Source organism: Erythrolamprus reginae, chromosome 1 (assembly GCF_031021105.1).
Source record: "Erythrolamprus reginae isolate rEryReg1 chromosome 1, rEryReg1.hap1, whole genome shotgun sequence".
In the NCBI taxonomy this organism is placed as follows: Eukaryota; Metazoa; Chordata; class Lepidosauria; order Squamata; family Dipsadidae; genus Erythrolamprus; species Erythrolamprus reginae.
The window spans coordinates 138,667,407-138,680,950 of record NC_091950.1 but is presented as its reverse complement, the minus strand read 5'-3'; the positions used below and the strand labels follow the sequence as shown (position 1 = coordinate 138,680,950).

Genomic DNA, 13,544 nt, shown 5'->3' with positions numbered 1-13,544 from the left:
CCCTTTCAGCCTGGATGCCTGTACACCCACAAGAAGAGAAATGAAGGATGGATAATGCTATTATGGCTAGGGTTGATAATGAGAAAAGCAGAGGGTTATCGGATTTGTATAAGTGCAAAAGGTGGACAGGGGAGAGAAATGGGATGGGAGCCCTGAGAGAAATGTACTTATGTGTTTAATGAAATGGTAACTGAATGGCCCAAAGATGAGACACATCCTTGCCATTGGGGTGGTCTCTGGGAGGAATTTCAGGAATTTCAGTGTTATGTTATAATTGGAGCTGAGGATCCATTATGTAAGGTGAATGCAGAATTACAAAAATGGGCAATGTGTGGATGGTGGAATAAGACTATCCCATTCACCTTTATTCACAAGATTCCAGTCAATATAAAATGTGGAAATCAGTTGTATTCAGATTTACCTATGGGATGGACAGGCCGGTGTGCCTTGGACACTAAAATAACAAAATCAACCAGAATATTAAAAACAGGGAGTTTTTGGATGACTGATGAAAAGAAGGTGCAAAATAATAATAAGAGGGAAAATAGACATAAGGGAGAAGGGAAATGATTGCTAGAAGTGCATAAAAGAGTACAAGCAGGGAGCAAGATAGGGCAAACTTTGGTTTACCAAAGCAAATATGAGTGTACAGGAAAAGCTTTGCAGTGTCAGTTTAGGGTTATAGCATATCATGTATGAAAGCAACAAGGCAAAATGACATGTTATGATCCAAAGGAAAACCCAGTTCAATATTGGTTAGAAGTAAAGGAGGGAAATGATCAGGTAAAGCTTCATTCTAAAGTGTGAATAAGAAATCCTACTAATAAAACTTTTAGAAGCTTGCCAGTTGGCCAAGGTACCCACTGGATATGGGAATATGGATTGGCAAAGAACATATATATATATAATGACAAATATATCTGTCCTCAAAAATGGGAGGAGACTAAAGAACAGTGTTTTAATACTGATGAAAAATACTGTCCTTATTGGAATTGTGTAGGTTGGGCCACATGGAATACTAACCCTGGAGCCAGTGGATACCTTACCAAAGTAAATGTGCAAAGTAATTGTGAGAACAATAAGTGTAATTTTGTTAATTTTACCATAAATAATCCACAAGAGTTTATAAGTAAATGGGGAAGCCAACATGGAATAAGAATATATGGATCTGGGATTGACACTGGAGGTTTATTTTATTTAAAAATTAGTAAGTTAGTAGAAGAAGGAAACCCATTAAGTAAGACCTTCTTCTCAGACTTTTGGGAAAAGATTGAGAAACCTTTTAAGTACCAGAGGGAGCCAGAAATTTGCCAAAATTATTGCTCAGACATTAAATGTGTCCAATTGTTATGTGTGTGGGGGAACAAATGTAGGGGACCAATGGCCCTTAGAAGCAGTAGAATGGAATATAAGCATAGCATATGAGCAGAAAGTTAATGGATGCTACAAAATCCGATTGTGATTAGATGGTGTGTAAATAGAATAAATCTCCATGCCCCTAATATTGGATATGTCCCTTGTGAAATAATGATAGTTTTAAATATTACTGCTCGAACCAATAAGACTGTGCCTGAGAATATTACCATGCCTGAGAATAATCTCTGGACTAATGATGTTACCATGTCTTATTTCCTTAATTAGAAGTTTTGTCCAGAGTTCCATTGAAAGTATTGTATCCGGTCAATAATCAATTAAAACTATAATGGTAATGAAAAAGATTGGGGACGAGTTGAAATTACTGGAGAATGAACAGCAAACTATTCAGGAAGAGAAAATGAATAATGAAGAAAAAAGCAAGTTGTTAGAAATAAAACAAAATCTTAAAAAGCTTTGTATTAAAACAAAGAAGAGAAATGAAGGAATTGAAGGAAGAATCTATTGTGTATAAAATAATTTAAGTTTTATTTTAAGAATATCAGTATTTGCTGTCTGTCTGTAGTTAACAAGATTAGGATTTCCTGTTTTTCCTTATCTTGTGACTGTCACTTTGGGATCTGTTTTTAACAAGATAAATGTTTGCTGTTTAATAAGATAAATGTTTGCTGTTTACCCAATAAACTATTCATCTCCGGGAGAGGGAGGCAGGATGTAGACCATATTTGGGCAAGGAATTCTGTGTACCCCTATGATAAGTTGAGGAATTCTATGTACCTTTGTGATTTGTAAAAACCTATATAACCTGCTCTTTAGCTTCTGTACAAGTGTCTCTTCCCTTGGGAAGAGTACCCGCTTTGCAAACCGTTTTTGATATACCCAGAGAGAATAAACATTTCTGTTCTCTTTGTCCAAACGTCTCGTGTGAACTTTTTCATAAAATTTCAGCGCACAAAAGTATTGGAACCAAGTCCTAAAAGGAACAGTTAAAAGAATTGGGAGTTTTTATTTTTCAGAAGAAAAAAGGCAGACATATTGACTACCTTCCAGATCAGGCCTGGGCAAGCGGGGAGGGTGTTGAATGAAATAGCAGGGAACCTAAAAGCCTGCAAGCCAAACATTGTCAGGAGACATACCTGCCATGAGCCAAGTGCTATATCTAGCCCTATTCCTCCTTAGAATTAAGCCCTGGTGAGATTTGTAACTCCCCATTTGAATTATACTTTGGTCACCCTCCAGAACAGGCCTGCCCCAAATCAAGGTCGCCCTTTTTAGTCCTGTTTTACCACAGGAAAGCAGCAATCTCTCCTTCCTCACGGCTCTCTCCTCTCTGCGGTGCCAGACAAAAGACAGCAGGTTGGGAAGTGGGTGGGGGGGAGTTGCTGAGGCTAAGAGCAGCAGCAGCCCAACCGTGGCGAGAACAAGCTGGGCAGCTGAAATGGGGGGGGGGGACAACAGCCCAGAGGATAGGATGCAAGGGCGGAGGGCTGCTGGGGGAGGTGGCGGCGAGCCGACACAGAGGGGAGGAAGGCGGGCGGGCGCTTCACGCCATATTGGGTGTTATTGTGCCATAAGTGAGTGTTATTGTGATAATGCGGGGGTGGGGCCAGATGGGAGTGGGGGTGTGGGCTGCTGGGGAGGGGCAGCGCGAATGAGGAAGTGAAGGGAGGAGGGGGAGGAGAGCAGAGGGGCAAATAAATAAATAAGGAACAGGGGGGAGGTTTGCACTCTTTGTGTGTGTGTGTTTGTGTATTGGGGTGGGGTGGGGTAATTTGGGAGAAAAAAAACAAAGAAGAGGGTAGAACTGAGTTAATTATATTAGTCCGGCTCTCTAAAACCATCCCAATTTCTCTTGCGGCCCCATGGCAAAATTAATTGGCCACCTCTGCTCCAGACAATCAAACGGGTTTAGACTCCCCGCCCCCACTCTCCTAGTCTGAAAAAAGGAGGTGGTGGTCTTAGCATCATATCTCTCAGCCTTACACCAACAGGTTACTCAATGCAATTGAATGCTGTCAGTTATAGCCCATTCATAATCAAACAAACTGAATGGACTATATATATATATAGGAATATGGCAGGATTTCAAATCTACATGCCTCTACCCAATTCCAAGGACAGAACATGACCTTTAAGGCATAATAGGATTTACCCACCCCATTAGCATAGCAAAACACACAAGGCTCACTACACTGCAGAACCCCCTGAAGCATCTTATTAACAAACCCCTGAACCCTGTACAAATCTAACTAACCCAACCAATTGGTCAGCTGCTCCAGAACTGAATAGGTGAATGTCACTTTGCTTCTGAAATAAATCCCCTTCCAAGCAGCTGGCTTCAACCTTTTAATTTCAAATGGCAGAAGCATTTGTTTGTTTGTTTTCTTTTCTTCTTTTGCATTCTCCCAGCAGGAAAAAAGAGCCCTGAATTTTCTTCCAAGAGAAGGTATGTGGAGAATCATCCAAAGGAATAATCACACTCTATGGGAAAACTCTAAGTGTCTCTGAGTGTGCAATGTTCATTTTTTCTAGTTACATTGCAGCCTATTTCCACTTTACTGCTTCCTTTAAGACTTAGGAAAAATTAACATTGCATGGAATCTATGTAACTCAAATATTGTAAAAAGACATTGTTTCTATCTCTTTCAATGTAAGGGGGGAGAAATATCATTCATGGGGCTGAGACCATACTTCATGATTGCTCCAGCATAGGAGCAGGGCGCTTACTATTTCACGAAGGCAGGAATAGATAACATCAACCACAGCCCATAGCTGACATTCCAAAATTTCAAAATATCCTCCTTGCTTGCAATTATGTGACCTGGGATGATTTTGCCAAAAGATACAAACAGCAAAGAGACAGCAAACCACAGAAGTAGAACAGTCAGTTCTATTGAACTAGAACAGACTTTATTTACATGTCTATTTTTAGTCCAAGAGAAATTCTTTATCCCATTTCAGATTCCTGAAATGTGATAAAGATAAAGATTCCTGTTTGAAAGACATTAATTTACTTACAGCTTCTGCAATTACAGGAATGGTGAATGCAGTAAAATAATTTGATCTTTTGCAGTTTTGTGGTTGTTGGAATTTATTCTTATGCAACAACTACAGTAGTATTGACACAGTAGATGACAGTGTTTAGAAATCTGCATCTATAATATATTTTATTTTGTTTGTTTTGTCGAGCGTGTATATGCTTAGAGACATACTCTATGCTCTTTTATTCTACTTAAGAGTTTCTTGTCTCCCGTTACAGTGAAGCAATTAAAATAGTTGAGCAATAAAGCAAATGGTGACTCTACCAGGGGTGGGTTCCAACTTACCTCACTGCCAGTTCACTTCCTTCCGTGCCACGTGGCCACTCCGCATAGCTGCATATGGGCCTCATGCACATGTGCATACACAGTGCAAAATACTCCTTTTTAAAAAAAAAAGGCAAAACCAAAACAGTGATGCATTTTATTTATTTATTTATTTATTACTTAGATTTGTATGCCGCCCCTCTCCGAAGACTCGGGGCGGCTCACAACATGTAAAAACAAATCATAAGCAATCAGACAAATTAAAAATATTTAAATATTTAAAAAACCCCATATGCTAACAGTCACACACACAGACATACCATGCATAAATTAAACGTGCCCAGGGGGAGATGTTTCAGTTCCCCCATGCCTGACGGCAAAGGTGGGTTTTAAGGAGTTTACGGAAGGCAGGAAGAGTAGGGGCAGTTCTAATCTCTGGGGGGAGTTGGTTCCAGAGGGCCGGGGCCGCCACAGAGAAGGCTCTTCCCCTGGGGCCCGCCAACCGACATTGTTTAGTTGACGGGACCCGGAGAAGGCCCACTCTGTGGGACCTAATCGGTCGCTGGGATTCGTGCGGCAGAAGGCGGTCTCGGAGATATTCTGGTCCGATGCTATGGAGGGCTTTAAAGGTCATAACCAACACTTTGAATTGTGACCGGAAATTGATCGGCAACCAATGCAGACTGCGGAGTGATGGTGAAACATGGGCATACCTAGGTAGGCCCATGACTGCTCTCGCAGCTGCATTTTGCACGATCTGAAGTTTCCGAACACTTTTCAAAGGTAGCCCCATGTAGAGAGCATTACAGTAGTCGAACCTCGAGGTGATGAGGGCATGAGTGACTGTGAGCAATGAGTCCCGGTCCAGATAGGGCCGCAACTGGTGCACCAGGCGAACCTGGGCAAACGCCCCCCTCGCCACAGCTGAAAGATGTTGTTCTAATGTGAGCTGTGGATCGAGGAGGACGCCCAAGTTGCGGACCCTCTCTGAGGGGGTCAATAATTCCCCCCCCAGGGTGATGGACGGACAGATGGGATTGTCCTTGGGAGGCAGAACCCACAGCCACTCCGTCTTATCCGGGTTGAGCTTGAGTCTGTTGACACCCATCCAGGCCCCAACAGCCTCCAGGCACCGGCACATCACTTCCACCGCTTCGTTGACTGGGCATGGGGTGGAGATGTAAAGCTGGGTATCATCCGCATATTGATGATACCTCACCCCATGTCCTTGGATGATCTCGCCCAGCGGTTTCATGTAGATGTTGAATAGTAGGGGGGAGAGGACCGACCCCTGAGGCACCCCACAAGGGAGAAACCTAGGAGTCGACCTCTGGCCCCCCACTAACACCGACTGCGACCGGCCAGAGAGGTAGGAGGAGAACCACTGAAGGACAGTGCCCCCCACTCCCAGCCCCTCCAGCCGGTGCAGAAGGATACCATGGTCGATGGTATCGAAAGCCGCTGAGAGGTCAAGGAGCACCAGGACAGCGGATAAACCCCTGTCCCGGGCCCGCCAGAGATCATCCATCAACGCGACCAAAGCGGTTTCCGTGCTGTAACCGGCCCTGAAACCCGACTGCTGGGGACCTAGATAATCGGCTTCTTCCAAGGACCGCTGGAGCTGGAGTGCCACCACCTTCTCGACAACCTTCCCCATAAAGGGAAGGTTGGAGACTGGACGATAGTTGTTAAGTACGGCTGGGTCCAGGGAGGGCTTCTTGAGGAGGGGGCGCACAAGCGCTTCTTTATAGAGTGATGGAAAAACTCCCCTCCCCAAGGAAGCGTTGGTAATCTCCTGGGCCCAGCTCCGTGTCACCTCCCTGCTGGCCGAAACCAACCAGGAGGGACACGGATCCAGTAAACAGGTGGCGGAACTCACAGCTCCGATGGCCTTGTCCACTTCATCAGGTGTCACCAGATCAAACTCTTCCCAGACAGGTGGACAAGTACGTGCCCCAGTCACCTCGACTGACTCGTTGTCAGTCGACTCTGTTTTACAATTGGAGTCGAGGTCGGCTCGGATCCGAGCGACTTTATCAGCGAAAAACGTGTTAAAGTCCTCGGCACTACTCTGTAAGGGCTCCCCAACTCCCCCCTGGTTAAGAAGGGAGCGGGTCACCCTAAACAGAGCGGCCGGGCGGGATTCCGCTGATGCAATCAAGGCGGCATGGTACGCGCATCTTGCCGCCTTGAGCGCCACTTTGTAAGTCTTAATAAAAGCTCTTACAAGTGTTCGGTCGGATTCAGACCTACTCTTCCTCCATCGCTTCTCTAGACGTCTCTTCTGGCGTTTCAACTCCCGGAGCTCCTCGTTGAACCATGGAGCTCTACGGGGTCTAGCACCTCGGAGAGGTCGCAAAGGCGCAATCCGGTCAAGAGCCTCCGCTGCGGCCTTGTTCCAGGCTTCCGCAAGAGACTCTGCCGAACTGTGGACAAGTGCCTCTGGTATAACCCCAAGCGCCGTCTGAAAGCCCTCAGGGTCCATCAGGCGTCTGGGGCGGAACATCTTAATTGGTTCCGCCTCCCTGCGGGGAAGGATTGGAGCCAGGAAGTCAAGCCGTAGTAGGAAATGGTCTGACCATGACAAAGGCAGCGCATCTAAGCCCCTTAGTCTCAGACCATTACTCAGTTGCTCAGAGAGGAATACCATGTCAGGTGCGTGCCCTCCCTCGTGAGTCGGACCCTGAACTACTTGAGTCAGGTCCATGGCTGTCATGGTGGCCATGAACTCCTGTGCCAATCCAGAGGTTTCGCCGAGTGACGGCAGATTGAAGTCCCCCAGGACAATAAGTCCGGGGAACTCCACCGCCAACCCGGCTACCTCCTCGAGTAGCACAGGCAGGGCTTTTGACACGCAGCTGGGAGGCAGGTACGTGAGAAACAAGCCCACCTGAACCCCTAAGTCCAACTTCACAAGGAGGGACTCGCAACCCGCAATCTCCGGAGCAACGAGCCCACGCAGGCCAAGGCTCTCCCTGGCTACAATAGCCACTCCTCCCCCCCTTCCCTGGGGTCGAGGTTGATGCCATATCTGAAACCCAGCTGGGCAGATTTCCGAGAGAGGAACTCCTCCCTCCGGGCCCAGCCAGGTTTCAGTTACACATGCCAGGTCGGCCTCCTCATCCAGGATTAAATCCCAGATGAGGAGAGCTTTATTTACCACCGACCTGGCATTGAGCAGCAGCAACCTGAGCCCAGGGCCAGAGTTACACTCATCACCAGTGCCCTGGGTTGAGCTCACGGAGCCGGAACAAGGAATAGTTATTAAACAGCGATCCCTCGTTCCCCTGGAACGGCTAACTCCGTGGCTCCCGCCATATCTACCTCTCCCCAGCAACACCGGGATATTCCGACCCTCTGCCACCCCAGAGATCGATGCCCCCTTCCCTCCCGCCTCTCCAGCGTCAGGTGGGCCAAATAAATCATTCATACTATTCCCATTTATCCCATAACCCCACCCACTCCAATCATCCCACTCATACCAGTCACTCCCCCCATACACATTGTTGCACCCACCCCAGTTATACATCAATTTAACCCCCCCCAGTTGATTTAAAATAGATTAATTAGACTAATAAGTTAATATAAAAGTATAAAAATATATTAAAAATTAGAAATATCAATATTAAAACACCATTAAAGCTAAATATAAAAATAAAGAATGTAGAAAATACAAATATAGGTAAAAATGAATAATTCAGTTCATTTAGGAAATCCGGTCCGCAGCAGCTAATAAAAAGTGCTAAGTTTTCAAAAGTGCTAAAGTTTTCAAAGTGCCAGTTTCCCAAGATGCCAAGTTTTTTCCAAGTGGCGAGTTCTCAGAAGTGTCAGATTTCTCAAAGTGCCAAGTGCCAAGTTCTCAGGGGCAGAGGTTATTCAAGTCAAGGTCATTCAGTATCTCTCTTCCCCCCCAAAAATAGGGAGGGGGGTGTCCATGTCTGTATGACTCTCCCACCACCAGGCCTTGATCTACCAGCCCTCTCTTGGTCTCTTTTCAGTCTCCTCTCTCCTATCACAATGGTCGGTCCTCCATCTGCCAGGTCTCCTCCAACGCCGAGCGCACCCACCGCACAGCTGCTCGGCGTCCCGGGTCTGCCTGGCTGGTCGCATTTCCCTCCAGAGCGTTCTCTTCCAACACAGACCAACTCCTTCAGCTCACCCGACTCACCGGCTTGTTGGCTTACAGAACTCGCCCCAAACTCCTTCATTCGTCCCGCCAGCCTCAGTCTCGGCGTGGAGCCTCAGTCTCGGCGTGGAGCGTTACCGGAGTGGGAGAGGAACTCAGGAAGAGGACTTGGGGGCGAGGCAGTTCGCTCGCTTCACAGCGGCCACCATTTCCGAGCCCCAGCTGAACGGGGCTCTCAGCTCTCCCACAGCAAAAACAGGGAGAGGACACCACACAGGAACCGGACACCACAATGAAGAACCTTCAGCCCACCGAGTATACAGTACACGCCGGCTCACAGAACATGCACGCTGGCGGCCGCCATCTTCCGAGCCCCAGCTGATCGGGGCTCCCAGCTCTCAGCTCTCCCATGGAAAACCAAGGAGAGGACGCCGCACAGGAACAGGACACCAGGACAAGGAACTTTCGGCTCACCGAGCATGTACACTGGCCTTCAAATTAGTTCAGAAATTACCTATATTATTGGTGTTATCACCGTAGTCCAGCGGAGCAGCGGCATCCCTCCTTCCTTCCCGCTGCTCCGCCGGAACCGGAAGCATATGCAGTGCCGGAAACCCAGCTCATGTGCATGCACAGAAGAAAAAAAATATTCAAAAAAATGAAAAAAATCAAACAAAAGGTGGCACCTACAGACCAGCACCAACTGATCTGGTTCAGTGACATCATCGTGATGACAATAGGGAGCTGCTACTCTGCACTGTACTCTGTTTGCTCTGTGGTGAGATATATATATATATGTTCCTCCTATATACCAGGGTGACTTGACAAAAAAGCACACATTATTATTATTATTATTAATTAGATTTGTATGCCACCCCTCTCTGAAGACTCGGAGTGGCTCACAACAAGAAAACAGTACAAATCCAATAGTTAAAAACAATTTAAAACTCCTTAATATAAAATACAGTCATACATCTCAGACAAACCATACATAAAATGGAAACGGCCCAGGGGAATCAATTTCCCAATGCCTGATGGCAGAGGAGGGTTTTAAGGAGTTTGCGAAAGTCAAGGAGGGTGGGGGCAATCCTAATCTCCGAGGGGAGTTGATTCCTGTGGGTTGGGGCTGCTACAGAGAAGGCTCTTCCCCTGGGCCCCACCAGACGACATTGTTTCGTCGACGGGACCTGGAGAAGGCCAACTCTCTGGGACCTAACCAGTCTCTGGGATTCGTGCGGCAGAAGGCGGTCCCAGAGATATTCTGGTTCGATGCCATGAAGGGCTTTATAGGTCATAACCAACACTTTGAATTGTGACTGGAAAATGATTGGCCACCAATTCAGGCTGTGGAATGTTGGTGTAACATGGGCATACCTGGGAAAACCCATGTTTGCTCTCGCAGCTGCGTTCTGCACGATCTGTAGTTTCCGAGCACTCTTCAAAGGTAGCCCCATGTAGACAGCGTTACAGTAGTCAAACCTCGAGGTGATGAGGGCATGAATGACTGTGAGCAGTGACTCCCGGTCCAGGTAGGGCTACAACTAGTGCACCAGGTGAAACTGGGCAAACGCCCCCCTCGCCACATCTGAAATTTCCCCCCCGGGTGATGGATGGACAGATGGAATTGTCCTTGGGAGGCAAAACCCACAGCCACTCTGTCTTATCAGGGTTGATTTAAGTCTGTTGACACCCATCCAGACCCTAACAGCCTCCAGGCACCAGCACATCACTTCCACTGCTGTATTGACTGGACATGGGGTGGAGATGTACAGCTAGGTATCATCAGCATACTGATGATACCTCACCCCATGCCCCTGGATTATCGACTGTGACTGACCGGAGACGTAGGAGGACAACCACTGAAGGAGAGTGCCTCTCACTCCCAAGGCCTCCAGCCGGCACAGAAGGATACCATGGTTGATGGTATCAAAAGCAGCTGAGAGGTCAAGAAGCACCAGAACAGATGATAAACCCCTGTCCCGGGCCCGCCAGAGATCATCCATCAATGCGACCAAAGCAGTTTCCATGCTGTAGCTGGACCTGAAACCCAACTGTTGAGGCCCTAGATAATCGGCTTCTTCCAAGGATGGCTGGAGCTGGAGCACCACCACCTTCTCAACAACCTTCCCCATAAAGGGAAGGTTGGAGACTGGACGATAGTTGTTGGGAATGGCTGGGTCCAGGGAAGGCTTCTTGAGGAGGGGGCGCACAAGTTCCTCCTTGTAGGGAGCCGCAAAGGACCCCCTCCCCAAAGAAGCATTGACAATCTCCTGGACCCAGCCCCGTGTCAGCTCCCTGCTGGCCGAAACCAGCCAGGGGGGACACGGATCCAGTAAACAGGTGGCGGAACTCACAGCTCCAATGGCCTTGTCCACTTAATCAGGTGTCACCAGATCAAACTCTTCCCAGACAGATGGAGAAGGACGGGCCCCAGTCACCTCGACTGACTCATTGCCATTCGACTCTGCTATCCAATTGGAGTCGAGGTCCGCCCGGATCCGAGCGACTTTATCACTTAATCCTTCCCTGGTATAAGCTGATAATGAGTTGAGCCTGTAACCTAGAGGCTAAGGCCACTGCTTTACAAAGGTAGAGTCCCAGGTTCAAATCCCAGTAAGGGTATGGCTGTCTAACAAGAGCAAATAAGCTTGAAATAGATCTATAGTAGTCTCCCTTCCTTTTCATTATCAGCAAAATATGTTTTACACACACAGACACACACACACAGACAGACAGACAGACAGACAGACAGACAGACAGATAGATAGATAGAGAGAATTTCTAACAGGTTATGGGCCCAGAGTCTGCATCCAGGCATGCAGGGTAATCATCCCAGTCATAGCCAGCTACAGCAAATAAGTGCAAGATACTGCAACAGAATAAAAGAAAATGGCCAATAACACAGCTGCAGCAAAGATTTCATTTGCAAATCTGACAAACCAGAATTACCAGTCTTGGAAATGCAAGATGAAGATGCTGCTAATAAGGGAAGGTACATGGAACTGTATAAATAAAGCTAGGCCAGAACAAATCCCTTTAGATGAGTGGGTAGAGAAAAATCAGAAACACTCTCTCTCTTAGCACAGAAGATGATCAAATCATAGATACATGTAAATGTGGAACTGCTAAAGAAATGTGGGCATCTCAGTTTCCCTCAATGTACAGCATATTCAGCACACAGGTTGAATAAATAAGGGGGGAGTATAGAGAAGTGATGATGAACCTGCAGGCACAAAAGCACTTGTTTTTTCCCTAGCTCAACTCCAGCATGCATGTGCGCTCTGGCTAGCTGATATTTGGCATTTCAGGTTTCTGGAAAGCCTCCGGAGAGCTTTGGAGGGCGTTTTCATCCTCCTCAGGCTCCAAGGAATTCTCTGGAGCCTAGGGAGGGCAAAATAATGGCCTACTGGGCTCATCAGAAGTCAGGAAACAGGTCATTTCCAGCCTCCAGAAGGCTTCTGTGAGGGCAGGAGAGGCCATTTTTGCCCTCCCCAAGCATTGAACTATGGGTGTGGGCACTCGCATGTCCGTGATAGTGCATGTGCACATGATTTCAGCACTTGAGGGGAAAAAAGTTTTGCCATCACTGGTATAGAGCCTTGTTGCCACCCTTTGACAGCCTGTTCTCTTCACGTTGAGCCTTCTACACCAGTATATAATAAAGTGACCAGATTTTAACATTGGTAAAGAGGGAAACCGGCTGTTATGGTGCCCCTCCCGAGCACCATACCCCACCCCCAAGTGCTGCCTTTGACCAACCAAACCGCAGTCAGCATGGCTTGGTTGGAGCAGGGGTGGGGGCAGGAAAAAGGCCTTGCTACCAACAAGGAGGAAGAGGAGAGGCCGAATTGAAACGTGCCCCTCCCCTCCTGCTCTCCCCCCTGCCGCTGGCTGTCCCCCTCTTCCATTCCAAAATCGGGACATTTTGGAAACACAGTGGGACACAGGACAAATGATTGAAAAGTGGGATTGTCCCGCAGAAAGCAGGATGTCTGGTCACCTTAGTATATAAGCTTCTCTCATAAGAACTGTGAGATGTTCTGGGATTCCCATTTTTGTAGGCTTGTAAAGTAGCAGCTCAGAATAAATTGCTAGGTAGATGAAAACGCAATTGTGCAAAGTGTTGCAAAAGAAATCAACAATGTCCAGAAATCTGGATCATGCAGGTTGAGAAACTCAGCCTTGTGAAGATGATTTCTCAATGTTTTTTTCCTCTCGGGTTTATCACCTTAATGACAAGTTAACCTTTTAAGAATGATGGCACAACTGGAATTAAGCCTGTAAAAGGATCGTTGATCACCTTACAACTTGTATGTGCAATCAACTTTCTTTTCAACAGGGCAGCAGTGAAATTTATTATTTATTTATTATTATTTATTATTTGGATTTGTATGCCGCCCCTCTCCGAAGACTCGGGGCGGCTCACAACAAGTAGTACAAATCACAATAATTCAATCAGTTAAAATATTTAAAACTTTAAAAAAAAACCATGTACTAACAGACATACACACAAGCATACCATGTATAAATTAAACATGCCCAGGGGGAGATGTTTCAGTTCCCCCATGCCTGACGGCAAAGGTGGGTTTTAAGGAGTTTACGGAAGGCAGGAAGAGTAGGGGCAGTTCTAATCTCCGGGGGGAGTTGGTTCCAGAGAGTCGGGGCCGCCACAGAGAAGGCTCTTCCCCTGGGGCCCGCCAACTGACATTGTTTAGTTGACGGGACCCGGAGAAGGCCCA

The 13,544-nt window shown here is 47.0% G+C and overlaps 1 protein-coding gene across 1 annotated transcript in view; it reads right to left on the bottom strand.

The window, feature by feature from the left end:
* LOC139175661 (veficolin-1-like) overlaps window positions 1-13,544 on the bottom strand; it is a 940,898-nt gene that overhangs the window by 226,435 nt on the left and 700,919 nt on the right. The window lies entirely within an intron of this gene.